Raw genomic sequence first — 14,329 nt, forward strand, 5'->3', positions numbered from 1 at the left:
TTCTCATTTGCCTCCTGTATGGATTTGTATTTTTTTCTTTAAAAATGATAGAATATAAAATAAACATCCTTGTCATTGTAAACTTAAAATTTGAATAAATATGAATGATTCAGTGCACAATATCAATAGTAGCACTGACCACAAATGTGGCAATAGTGTGCCCTGTACGAGTCATAAAAATCATAAGCTGTAAGAAGTTGTTAGTCAGGTTTTTCATTTCTGTGACCAAAAGACCTGACAAGAACAATTTAGAGGAGGAAAAGTTTATTTGGGGCTCACGGTCTTAGTCCATCGATGGCCTAGTCCATTCCCTAGTTCTGCCTGAGGTGAGGCGGAACATCATGGCAGAAGTGTGTACAGCTGGAATGGGTCACCCAGAAAGTGGAGAGAGTGTTTTCTCAGCAAGAACAAAATAGAAACTCCAAAGGCATGCCCCCCGGGACCCACCTCCTCCAGCCACACTCTATCTGCCTTCAGTCAGCACCCAGTTAATTCCCATCAGGGAATTAAGATACTGATTAGGTGAAGCCTCATATAACTCAAACATTTCATCTCTAAATTTTCTTGCATTGTCTTACACATGAGCTCTTGGAGGACACATGATGTAACATCAGCTCCTCTGAAGAGTTTCATTTTCTGCAGGCTTATTTGAATCAACCCATATCATATCAATAAAATATCTGCTGTGTAAAATGGCTCTTCACTCTTTTTCTTTTCTTTGACTCTCTACTCCATCCGGCCTGCTAAAACTGCTTCATGGATTTGTGATCTCAAAACATCAAGTTTATAATTTTAAGATTTAACCCCCAAAGAAAGCCCCAGAGCTCAGCCTTTCATGCAACCACTTCATTTCCTCTTCATGGACTGTCTGTTCATTCCTGATATGTGGCTTGCAATTCCTTTATTTCAGCCACATGAGGGAAACTGGTTCATTCATTGTAAGTTCTCAATGTAATTAAATTGTAAAACAATGAAAAAATGATAATAAACAGTCAAGGAAATAGTAAATACTCTTGGGAATTGCCAAATTGTAAATAATTACCTACCTTGTATAGTTGTTTGAAAATTTATTTTTAAATCTTTCCAATTGCATACCTAGTGCTTATGTCTCATTTGTTAATATACACACTTTTGGATATTTTAGATAATCCAGATTTCACAATGTCAGACCAACACCAATTTAATCAGCATATCTGCATGTGAAGTCTTCAGATATCCTTACACCAGAATTGGAATCCACTTAATAACAACCTCCTGGCATTTAGAACATGCTCTTTGAATGTTGGAAATTATAATAGTCAATAATACTCATGACCTATGTTAAAGCCCACAAATTCAATAATACTTGACTCAGGACTAACATTGGATAGAGACTGAATCATTACCTACAAAACATGAGGCTTAGTATCTCTGCCTGATTCCATTCTCTTGCAAACCTGTCTCTAAACACATCTTCTGTCATGAAGTGGGAAGGTATAATTTTCTGTTGGTGTTTCCATGTCAGTATTATCTATCATAGGGTTTCCTTTACAAAATTGCCTTAAAAGTACCCAAAGCTCATCTAAGTAGTCTGCAACACCATACTTATTGCCCCAGCAATGTAATAGGTTACATTAATTCCATCTGTGAAGTACATTCCTCTTCTTCAAAGTCTTTATCTCATGCGAAGTGTTACCTGAAGAAAGGACACCATTTAATGGGGAAGTTTATTAATATGTCAAATATTTCAAAATGCTTTTGCCTCTCACCAGGTCACACAAGTAAAAGTGCCTATGTAATACGTTGGCCAGGAATAGTTGAATGGTTTCCAATGTCCAAATATACTATTAATGACCAACATTTATGTCACTATGAGGACAGTCAATGTCACCTACATCTTCTGAAGCTTAATATGTATCATAAATATGAGGCTAAACACTAACTAGCAATACTTTGTCCTTCAAGACTCCTGAGGAAATTTCAACTTCTGTAGGGAATGCTATTTCCTCTGGCTGCAGCAGCAGAGCTGGTGCCTGAACTAGAGTCCAGAAGGCAGCATTTCAGACCCACATCCCACCTGCCAGTGTGTGCACAGTGTGCGAATCTCTCCTCTTCTCCCTGTTCACTGCTTAAGGGAAACACAGAAAATAACACCATCTCTACAACATGTGCAGCATCAAAGAGAAATTGGAAGCCCAATAAATATTGAGTCTAACAATAAAAATTGTGATTTAATATAAGATTCCATTCTTACAGAAGAAATCCACGGTCAAGGGCACTGGAGGCTGGAAGGAGGTGAAACTCTGTGCCTCAGTGGAAGGCTGCAGCATTAAGTGCACCTTCAGCTCTGCCTCATTGCCTTTCTTCAAACCCATGAAAATCTCTGCCATGATGTCTCAAAATTTGTCTACTGGGATAGTATTAAATAAAAAACAATGTGTGGATGCTAATTCACTAAGGCAGGTGGCACTAGGGAAAAATAGTGTTACCTTAGAGTAGGCAGAGGGAAGGGATGTGGGGATAGGAAAGACAGTGGAATGAAGCAGACATTATTACTGAGAGTATATAGTGACTACATGACTAATGTGATTCTGCAACATGTACACTAAGAAAAATCAGAAATTATATCACATCTATGTATATCAAAGTCCAGAAATGCATTCTACTGTCATGTGTAACTAATTAAAACAAATTTAAAAATCTTTTAAAAATAATAAGAAAAAAGGGTCTCTATGTCCAAAGCATGGTCATAGAAAGACACTAGTTTAATTTGTCTCTACTCCCACAGACAATTTTAATAGGAGGGTCAGAAATAAATGTCCCATTCAGAAATAGGAAAACTGTCACTACAGGTCACAGTTTGTATGAGTTGAGTGGCATGCAGATCAACCTAGTCATTACTAACAGTAATAACAATGTCCAGGTTTTATTCTTCCCAGATTTTATTTATATATGCCATATTTTTCACATGAGAGCAATCAATATCTACTTAATTCTGACTCACTGCAGTTGCATCAACTAGAAATCATCTCAAGAGGACAAGGCTGAATTGAGAGACACTAGTAACACTAGTGACCTCTTTTTACACTGACACTGCACATCACATATTTTTAATTCATTCCCAGCAGACAGTTTTCAGCATAGGTCTACAGTTCTTAATCACGGGTCTATTACAGAAATGTTTCCAGCTGCATAAGCAGGGATGAAAACAAGACCTGAACTTAGGTCTGCTTTGAGATTCAGCAGGCTGTTTTCCAGCATGGAGGGGCATGTGGTGAGCTCATGGAGGTTCTGAAGGGGGCCCAAGAGTGGATCTGTGCTGAATGATCATCAGCCTCCCTACTGTGACCTCTCCAGTGACCTGTGGCTGTTCTTCCATAGCTCATACAACAGGTGTCCCCCATTGCTCTGCCCTTTGATCCCCAGGAATCCCACAAGGAAGAGCACAGAGGACAAAGCTCTCTTTCTGGAGTGACAGGGAAGAGGAAGGGCTGTTTGGCTTGCTAATGGGACAGCCTTCCAGGATCCTCGTGTGGTGCCCTGTGTCCATGGTCAGACAGCCCAACGCAAACAAGGCTGTGCTCTTTCATACTAACAAAGCAGTATAAGTTACATAAGTAAAACACATTTCTTCATTTTCTATACAATAATAATAATAATAATGTGGACACATATAACTAAAGTGAGATGGTGCACATGAAATGAAACAATTGACACAGAGCACATTGCTCAGCCCTGAGCCTGGGAAGCCCTGCACCTCAGTTCATGGTGCTCTGTCTTTTGTCCTCCTCATCATCATCTTCATCACCACCACCCTAGCCCTTCATAGAGCTTAGGAAACACTTTTGAGGACCTATTTTGTGTGGTTGTGGGTGAGATTTCTGTGTGAATTAGAACAAATGTGGGTGGAGAGCACATTTTGAATAAGATTCTTCATCTCCCCACCAGAAACAAAAGCATGAACCCCACAACCCTAAATTGAACATGCATGCTGGTGTCCTCCCACCTGGCTACTCTGTGGTGTTTGCCCCTGTGCTGAGGTAACACTACTTCCCCATTCCTCCCCACATCCAAGGCCCCCTCTGCACTTACTGGGTCATGCTGCTTCCCTGCAGGGTCATGAACAAGAAGTTCTGATCCTGAGACCCTACCAAGTGTGGAGCCCAGGGAAGGAGCAACTCTGTCCACTGGAACAGATCATGTGCTCAGGAGCTTCCTGATGCAGACACCTCAGGAGGATAGACATCTACACAGGTCACTGAACAATGCCATCAACTGAAGGACTACAAGCACAGGCTGAATGACGACTATTATATGAAGTTGGAAGATCAATACAGAGATTATAATTAGACTAATTGGTCCAGGATACCTCAATCTCCAAGGACTTCCCATCATTAATGGGGAAGACAAATAAAATACACTTCCACATGAATTTTAAACCTCAAAACTAATGATGAGCTCAGCTGTGTGTTCGATTTAATACTTTCATTTCTATAATTTTAAAGGTACATCTGTTTTCAAGGCCCATTCTTTTTTAATTTTTATTTTTTATTTGTTTTAATTAGTTACACGTGATAGTACAAGGTCCATTCTTATTAGGGTAGAATGCAAATAGCAAAAATTGTCATGAGAACCAAACTAAGTATACCCTTAAGTGGCATTTACTTTGTCGCTATGGGGTTTTTTGTATGCTTGTTTTTAAAGTTTTGGGGGGATTGTTGATAGACCCTTATTTTATTTATTTAAATGCAGTGCTAAGAATTGAACCCAGTGCCTCACTCATACTAGGCAAGTGTTCTACTGCTGAGCCAAAGCCCCAGGCCCTGTTTCTTTTCTTTTCTTTTTTTAACTTTAACATTCAGTCATCAGGAAAATAGTGAATCTATTGAAGAATACACTAGTATGGCCCTATGTATAAATGTGGCTGTATAACCAATGTGATCCAGATTACGTTCCCCATTTGAATCAAATGTATGATATGTCAAGGTCATTGTAATGTTTGAGCAACTAATTAAAAAATTTTTAAAAAAGAAATAAAATAGTCAATTATTAGTAAGAATATTTCCTGAGCTTCTGACTGTGATGGTATATGATTGGACTAAGGTCCTCTGCATCTCCTGGCATTGTTCAGTCCTCCTGATCCCTCAACCACTGAGCCATACCCCCAGTCCCATTTTGTATTTAATTTAGAGACAGGGTGTCACTGAGTTGCTTAGCACCTAGCCCTTGCTGAGGCTGGCTTTGAACTCACAATACTCCTGCCTCGGCCTCCCAAGCCTCTGGATTATGGGCATGTTCCACCATGCCTGGCAATTAAGTTCACTATGGCATCATCATGCATGCACAGAATTTAATTTCCTCTTTGGTTTTTCATAGAATAATCTACGATAATATGCTCCCATCCAGCACTATTTTTCTGATCATAATCACTCTCATTACACCAGTTTTATGCCCCCAAAACCCAGTTTAAGTTCCAACCTTTTTTGATTATCATATAAATATTTACATCAGGGGCTAGGGTTGTGGCTCAGTGTAGAGAGCTTGCCTAGCATGCATGAGGTACTGGGTTAGATCCTCAGAACCACATGTAAGTAAATAAATAAAGTCCATTGACAACTAAAAAATCTAAAAAAAAACTTTTAAAACTTTCACATCAATCTCTCTGGTATATGAATTATAATTAGTTCTGCTCTGTGAAGAAAACTCAGGATTATGATTTTTGTCAGGTCTCACTATGATTTAATTGAGATAAGAGGCAAAAGAGAAAAGCACATGAACTATTGTGAACACACAGGAACAGATTCTTCATATGGACAAAGAAATTTTTAAAAAATGACCTAATTTGCATCATTGTTGTAAGAAATTTTTAAATAAAATATATTGCTTAACTAGTGGATTTCAATCTTGTGTATCAACATATTTACCTACATAAATGTTAAAACATTCAGATAGCCTGGTGTCACACCAAACCCAATTTCATGAGAATATCTGACTGTCTTAAATTATAACTGGCATTAAGATTTAAGATACGGTGCAGTCTCATTACCTGTTATTACAATGAATAAAACAGAATATCAATTTGAAAATATAAATATTTGGTGATAATTGTTTCACAACTAAAATCATATCAAGATTTGAATTATTATCTTTGAAATTTGAGCTCTTGGCACCTCTACATGATTCCTTTCTTCTTCATAGCTCTCCTCCAAACAAAGCTACTATCATGAATTTGGTGGACAGATGCTTTTGTCAATGTTTCCATAACAATTGATTTATTTATTCATAAACCGTTTTCTCAGAAACATCCAAAAGGTAAATAAGTTCATCTAAGGAGTGCACAGCACAACTTCTCTTGTACCTGAAATGTACTACTGGACATCAACATGTGCTTTTAAGTCTCCCTGTGAAGTACAAATACCTGTCTCCAAAGCTTTAAATGATGTACAGCATGACCTGAGAGAGGGACATCATGTAACTTTTAAGTTTATTATTATAATACTACTTTCAAAATTGTTATGTCTAGCTGGGCGCAGTAGCACATGCCTGTAATCCCAGCAAGTTGGGAGGCTGAAGTAGGAGGATGGAGAGTTCAGAGCCAGCCTCAGCAAAAGGGAGGTGCTAAGCAACTCAGTGAGACCCTGTCTCTAAATAAAATACAAAATAGGTCTGGGGATGTGGCTCAGTGGTTGAGTGCCCCTGAGTTCAATACCCAGTACCCCCCCAAAAAAATTTTTTTGTCTATTTCACACAAGTGAAAATTATAATGAGTGTGTGGTGGATAGTTTTTTGACATCCACTGTGGATGAATGTTAATATTATTATTAATCACCTATATCTATTGTCTCAGGAAAAAACAATTCATCATCATGTGTACCCACTGTTTTCCTAATATGCACTATCAAAATTACCCGAGACCCAGCTAAGAACAATTCATCTGAAGTATCTACTCCAGAAAATTTATATTGTATTGGGAGTATTATCTACATTTTACTCTAGTAAAAGGGAAAATAGCCTGCACTAGGAGTTACTAAATACACATTCATGGCATGTATATTGACCTGCTACATAAGTAGTACCTCTCTGTGCTTGTACTACTAATGGAAATAGGAAGAATAACACTCATGGTCACACCATGTATAGCTCATAATATACATGTTTGCATCTTAATAAATACTTGATAATTGTGGGGTTTTACTTAAGAATTCATTAAGAAAACAGTCAGTTCTCTGTTTACCTACTCACTATCTGCTGGTGAACACTATTGTCAAAGGACATGGGAACGATGGAATGATGTGGAAGTTTAACGTGTGTCTCAGACCAATAAAGGAGGTTTCCTGTCACTCCCATTAGTACCTAGTTTGCTTTTCTTATGCCTATGAAAATCTCTGTTGTTTTTAAAAAATAACTGAATGCTTTAGATGCTGTGAAGCATGAGTATAGGGCCCATGGCCCCATGACAAAGGCAAAAACAAAAGAGTTGTTACTCATATCTATGGCACTTTCCTAAGAAGGTGAAGGCAAAGACAGGAAAGCCTCAAGTGTGTTGAAGACACCCAGATTAAGGCCAGGATCTATGAACAAAGGAAGTTCTATCCAGTGTTTAATATTTTTTTATGTCCTTTATACCAAATATGTTAAAGTCTCTAGGGAATCAGAAATAAGGCAATCCTCACCAAACATACATCACATAAGGACACAATTAAAATATAACGTTACAGGAAAAGGCTGACTAACTTCAGGTCATAAGACATTTTATTTGAAGGAGTATATAGATTAACCTTGCCATAATGCTATATTAATAATAACCAGCCAACTTTTATTTTCCCCTGTTTTATACATTCATCACATATTAATCACGTAGGGAATACCCATTTTCTTTTTAATCTCTACTTAATACATCTGTATCAACTAGAAATCTATTTAACTGACAATATTGATATTTAGAGATACTAGCAACCTGAAGTATGTTCAAGAAATACTAAGTTGGAGCCAACAGCAGCAGTCAAAATGAAATTGTGAAACTCTGAGTCTGATGTGCTAATTTTTTCATTATTTTCCAACCTTAAGAATATTTGAACATAATCCAGAGGCTGAACTGCAGGCACATAACAAATACATTAATAACTCTTTCCAGCTTCCTGCATAGTAATGAAATAGAAATGATACACTATGTCCCCTTTTCTTTTTTAAATTTTTTTTCTTTAATTTTTATTGTTGGTTGTTCAAAACATTACATAGTTCTTGACATATCATATTTCACACTTTGATTCAAGTGGGTTATGAACTCCCATTTTTACCCCGTATACAGATTGCAGCATCACATCGGTTACAATCCACTGTTTGACATATTGCTATAGTAGTGTCTGTTGTATTCTGCTGCCTTTCCTATCCTCTGCTATCCCCCATCCCCTCCCCTCCCATCTTCTCTCTCTACCCCCTCTACTGTAATTCATTTCTCCCCCTTGTTTTTTTTCCCCTTTCCCCTCACTTCCTCTTGTATGTAATTTTGTATAACCATGAGGGTCTCCTTCCATTTCCATGCAATTTCCCTTCTCTTTCCTTTTCCCTCCCACCTCTCACCCCTGTTTAATGTTAATCTTCTTCTCATGCTCTTCCTCCCAACTCTGTTCTTATTTACTCTCCTTATATCAAAGAAAACATTTGGCATTTGTTTTTTAGGGATTGGCAAGCTTCACTTAGCATAATCTGCTCTAATGCCATCCATTTCCCTCCAAATTCTATGATTTTGTCATTTTTTAATGCAGAGTAATACTACATTGTGTATAAATGCCACATTTTTTTTATCCATTCGTCTATTGAAGGGCATCTAGGTTGGTTCCACAGTCTTGCTATTGTGAAGTGTGCTGCTATGAACATCGATGTAGCAGTGTCCCTGTAGCATGCTCTTTTTAGGTCTTTAGGGAATAGACTGAGAAGGGGAATAGCTGGGTCAAATGGTGGTTCCATTCCCAGCTTTCCAAGAAATCTCCATACTGCTTTCCAAATTGGCAGCACCAATTTGCAGTCCCACCAGCAATGTACAAGTGTGCCCCTTTTCAAATTGAGGGCTCTATTTATAAGAACAGGAGGATATGGACAGCTGCAAGGACATCCCAGAGTGGGGGAAGGAGGGAGGTCTGTATAGAATTATTTTGTGTCTTCTTTTTCTTAGATCACAGTCATCTCATCCATTCTATCTGAATTTGTGAAGCAAATGTCACACATTATTGTATCCCTATAAGTGACAGAAATTCCAAAATGGGAGCAATAGTAAAGTCCCATCCTGAAGTACAAGAAAAAGAAATGCATGGTTGGCTTGAGAGGGGACAACCTGTCAGCATTGTTGAGCCCAGACACACTGTGTCTCAAATCCACAGCTCAAGTCAAACATGGCTTCAGTTATTCTACCCAACCTAAACACCTAGCACAAATTTACATAAACAGCTGTGCTCCTTTGGTATTTGTAAAAATAATGTAGTACTTATACCTTGGGAAGAACTTTGCAGGTAAATTCAAACAATCTACATGGATCACATAGCTCAGCACTTGGCACTCAAAATTCTCCAATAAAGATTCATGAGGCTATGGATACTATCACAGTGCTTAGGACACAGTTGAAAGGGTGCATTTTTTGTTTTGCTATGGTGGATAACAGGCTATGGAAAGCAGAGTGTGGGAGGAAAAATTTCTCTTGCAAAAATCACATATGCAAACTCAGAGTACTCAGAACTAAAATTTTGCACATTATTCTTCTCCAATACAACTACCTAGATATTTTGACTTTCCTGATGACGAGAAAGCAATGCTTTGGGTAGTCCCTCCTCCATCCTTCAGTTCCTACACTTACTGATTTGCCCTGTGCCTCTGGTGGGTCATGATGAAGGACTGTGGTTCCAACACTCCTCCCTGCTGGGTAGTAAATGACCTCCTGTTCAGGCTTTAGGATTAATATCAGTGCAGCCTCCTGATCCAAACCATGGAAGGAAGAGACATAGGTATGGCATACATTAGACTGGAGCCATTGAGCTGAGGGACTAGAGGCACAAGCTGACATTGACTTTTATATGACCTTGGAGACTCAATGCTCAAAGCTCATAATTAGTTAAATTGGCCCACTCTAAGGACTTCCTCATATTAATGGTGGAGGAAGAAGAGGAGAAAATGTCAAAAGTGTTTGTAGTCCTTCCACTATTGAAAAATAATCTCCTGGATATAATTAATTTCTTTAATTTCTGTTTAGGGATGAATTTTGCTTTTATTTACATTTTATTTCAGTAAAATCAATATTTGGGGAAAAATGCAATTTCTTCCCTGCCAAGTGCACATTTATAGGCATTAATTACACTGACATTGCAGTAAACTATCATCACCATCCATCTCCAGAAAATTTTCACGTTTGCAAATGGAGGCTTTGTTTCCATTTTAAAAACTCCCCAAAACACCCTCCTCAGCAGTGGCTACTCCAGTGTCCTATGATACCTGACAAGAAATTAAAGCCATGGAACTACAAAAATAATGTCACCAAGGAGACTAAATGGAGAGGACTAGGTGTTGAGCTTTGAAACATTTTACAATATATATTCCAGTTGGATGCCACAGGTCCTGTGGGGCCTCCCTAGGACACTTCTAATGTCCCTGATGCTTAGACCATAGATGAGGGGATTCAGCAGAGGAGTACATCAGTGACGTAACCAAAAGCTTTCAAGAATAAAGTGATATAGCTGGTCTGAGGTTCACTTCTATGCATGTTTTGAAAAATAAGCAGACAACTGACAGATGAGATCCACAGGTAGACAAGGCTTTGTCTACCCACAGGTGGATTCTCAGAATAGTGGAAATAATTTTACATTAAGAAACAGGATTCCTGAGATGAGGGGAGCCATAAATATGAACAATAAGATACTTTACAATATTATTAGAATAGGTGTCAGAACAGGTAAGATAAAGCAGCTGAAACTAGAAAATTTCACATCCTTGATGTCGGTAAATTGTAAGACAACCAAATTTTCAACTAATAATCCAAAAGGCTAATCAAAAAGACATAAAAATTAATAAGCCACAGAGGCCAAAGCTCATGATGACTGGGTAATGTAGGATGACAGAAAGCCAAAAAGATGTCATAGGCCAACACAGTCAGAAGCAGATCAGCTATGTACCCAATAATGATAAAAAGAGATCTGTGTCGAGAAGTGCACATAGGCGATGAGTCTTATTTTGGATGGTGGAGATTTAAAAATGCGTGCTAATGACACTTTGGAGAGGAATAAATATATGAAGGAGGGCAGGGGGAATCAGATTTGATGGCCAGGAGGATGAGCATGTTCCCAAACAACCCAACCAGGAATATGGACAGGAACAGCCCAAAGAGGGTGGGCTGTAGTACTGGATCCTTTGAGAGTCCCAGGAGATGTAACTTTGAGACACATGTTAGATTCTATGCTTCTATATTGCTTATATACCTTCTAAATAGAAAAGAGGACAAGAAGAAGGAAGCATGCAGGCCCAAACACTGTATTTTGTATTTTTTTTAATTTTTATTTATTTTTTGTATTGGCTGATGGACAGCTTGTCTTTATTTTGTTTATTTTTATGTGGTGCCAAGGATGGAGCCCAGGGCCTCACACATGCTAGGCAAGTGCTCTGCTACTGAGCTACAACCCCAAATCTCTGTGTATATTTTTAATAAAAATATTTATAATTAAAGTATCCAGGCTGAGGTCCATACACTCTCACTAATATTTCACAGTTGTAAGCAACCCAATGATCTTGGGATTATTTCATTAATATTTGATGTATCGTTCACCTCCTTACACACACCTACATTTTTTAATTAAGAGGAAGAAAATGCCCGATGCCTGTGTCCAAAACATCCAAAGCATGGACAGCACCCTGTCTTTTATACTCCTATATTCTCTCTAATCTCATTTTTTTTCTATTTTTTCATAAATCCTTTCTATTTTATGGAGCAATATTCTCCAATCTGAAATCATTGTTTTTTCTAGAAGCCCTTTTTTCTTTCCCTCAACCCCAACTTGGGCCTCCCTGCTTCTTTCCTGCTTTTCGGTTCTCTTAAGCAAATCATCCACAAACCACACATTAAATAGTTAAAGCACAAGAAATGACCTCTGTTGTTTGGTTTTGGATGGCATTATGAGGATCTTGTTTTGAAACACATGTCTTCAGTCATGTGATTTTAATTGTGGCATTTTTCTGTGGCATTTGGAGAATGGATTATGAAATTTAGCATGTTGGTGTCCTCCAGTTTAGCTAGTCAAAGTGTGATGTTTGACCTGAGGAGGAGGAAACAACATTTCTAATGGACCTTCCTCCATCCAATGTCTACTTCAGGATTCACTGGTGTATGGTGCATCTCTGCTGGGTTATAACTAAAGAACACAGACCTAATGCCCCTCTCCTGCTTGGTGCACATTGAGTGCATGCTCAGTCCCTAAGATTGCTATCAATTCAGTTTCAAATAGGAGCTTCCTGATGCAGAACCATGGAAGGAAGTAACAGGATTATGGAGGCCAGTGGATCAAATAGATCAAGCTGAAGGGCTACAGGCTGATAATTGACATTCATACGACCTTGGAGGTTCAATGAAAAAAGCCCATAATTAGACAAATTGATCCGTGTTATCTAAATCCCAAAGGATTTCAGTATTTCAATATTGAGTAGTGTGATGCCTCCAGCTCTACTCTGCTTTGGTTATTCTGCATCTGAGTTGCATTGGCTATTCTGGGTCTCTTGTTCTTCCACACAGATTTTAGAACTGTTATTTCCAGTTCTTCTCAGAACTATATTTTGATGAGTATTGCATTGACTCCTGTAGATTGCTTGGTAACCTGGCCATTTTAGCAATATTAATTTTTCCTAACTCTGAACATGGGAGGGCTTTCCATTTTCTGGTGTCTTCTCTCTTACTTTTTCCAGCCTTCCATACTTTTCTTTGAGGAGGTCTTTCATCTCTTTGGTTAAATTAATTCTGAAGATCTTTTGAGGCTAGTGTGAATGGAACTGTTTTCCTGATTTCTTTCTCAACATATTCATTATTGACATGTAAGAAAGAAACTGGTTTTTGTGTGCTGATATTGTATACTACAAAATTTCTCAATATGTTTATAAGCTCAAAATCCTTTCCTCAGCTCCTTTCTCAAGGCAGTCCCCACCCCAACCCTGCCACCCCTGCCCAGTCTCACTAGAGGGAGATTTCCAAACTTCTCCTCCATGGAGATCTCCTCCAGCTGTGTGCATGTCCAAAAACTTTGAGAGATGGAGATGAGCCAGAAAACACATGGGAGTCTGTCTCCCATAATGTCCTATCCAACACTGGGCTACCCTGACCCCTGCTCTCCCAGGCTGCCCACCAAGGGCTTAGAGGGCTAGGTCAGTCCCACAGGGGAGACAGTTTAGGGCAAGTCTTTGTCAGACTCCATCTGCTTATGCAACATAGGGTTTGGACTGCTGTCCCTTGTATGGGCATTGCAGACTCTCTCTTTGCTATCCAGTCATGTCCTGCCACCTGGACTTCTAGCTCCTCTGTCCATCTTCCCTGGAGAAGCCTGAGCCAAGCGTGACTCGGGAAGCTATTTAGCACTACTCCTGGGTTCAGCCCACCACTTTCTTCTCTACTACAGCAAACACCATCTCCACCATCTTAGCCTAAAGAAACTGAACTGAGGGGGCTGGGAGAAAAAAAAATGACCCAATGAGCAAGGAACAGCTTTTAGCCAGAAACCCCTGCTCTGAGAGCCCATCTTTCCTCATCTTTCCCATTGATGGCTTTCGGCTTGACCCTTCTCCCATGGGGGCAGAATTCTACAGGCATAATTCACGGATCTTTCCCTCTGTTTTACATTGCTAATAATGGGTGTTAATCTTGAATCTTTCAGCATCTCTCCCATTGAATTAGAAGGGCTTTCTCACAGTTTATTTTAGAAAGATATTCAATATACTAAAGCAAACCAAAAGAAAAAAAGAAAAAAAAAGAAACCATTGGTGCAGTTTTTAGGATCTTCTAAGAATAGGATTATATCTTCAGCAAATAGACAATTAGACTTCTTCCACATGATTTATGTTTCTTTATTCTTCCTTCCCAAATTCAGGAACAAGGCAAAAATGTACACTTCCATCACTTCTATTCAATACCATCCTTGAAACATTTGTTAGAGAAATTAGGCAAGAAAAATAAACTGTGGTAAATTTAAATCTCAAAACCATTACAGTTTTTACCATTTTCAAGTACACAGCACAACAGCCTTAATTACATTGACATTGTTGTCAAACTATCATCATCATCCATCTCCAGAAATTTTTCACCATCTCAAAGTGATATTTTGTTCCCATTTTG

Source organism: Spermophilus citellus, assembly GCF_964194105.1.
Source record: "Spermophilus citellus genome assembly, chromosome: 3".
In the NCBI taxonomy this organism is placed as follows: domain Eukaryota; kingdom Metazoa; phylum Chordata; class Mammalia; order Rodentia; family Sciuridae; genus Spermophilus; species Spermophilus citellus.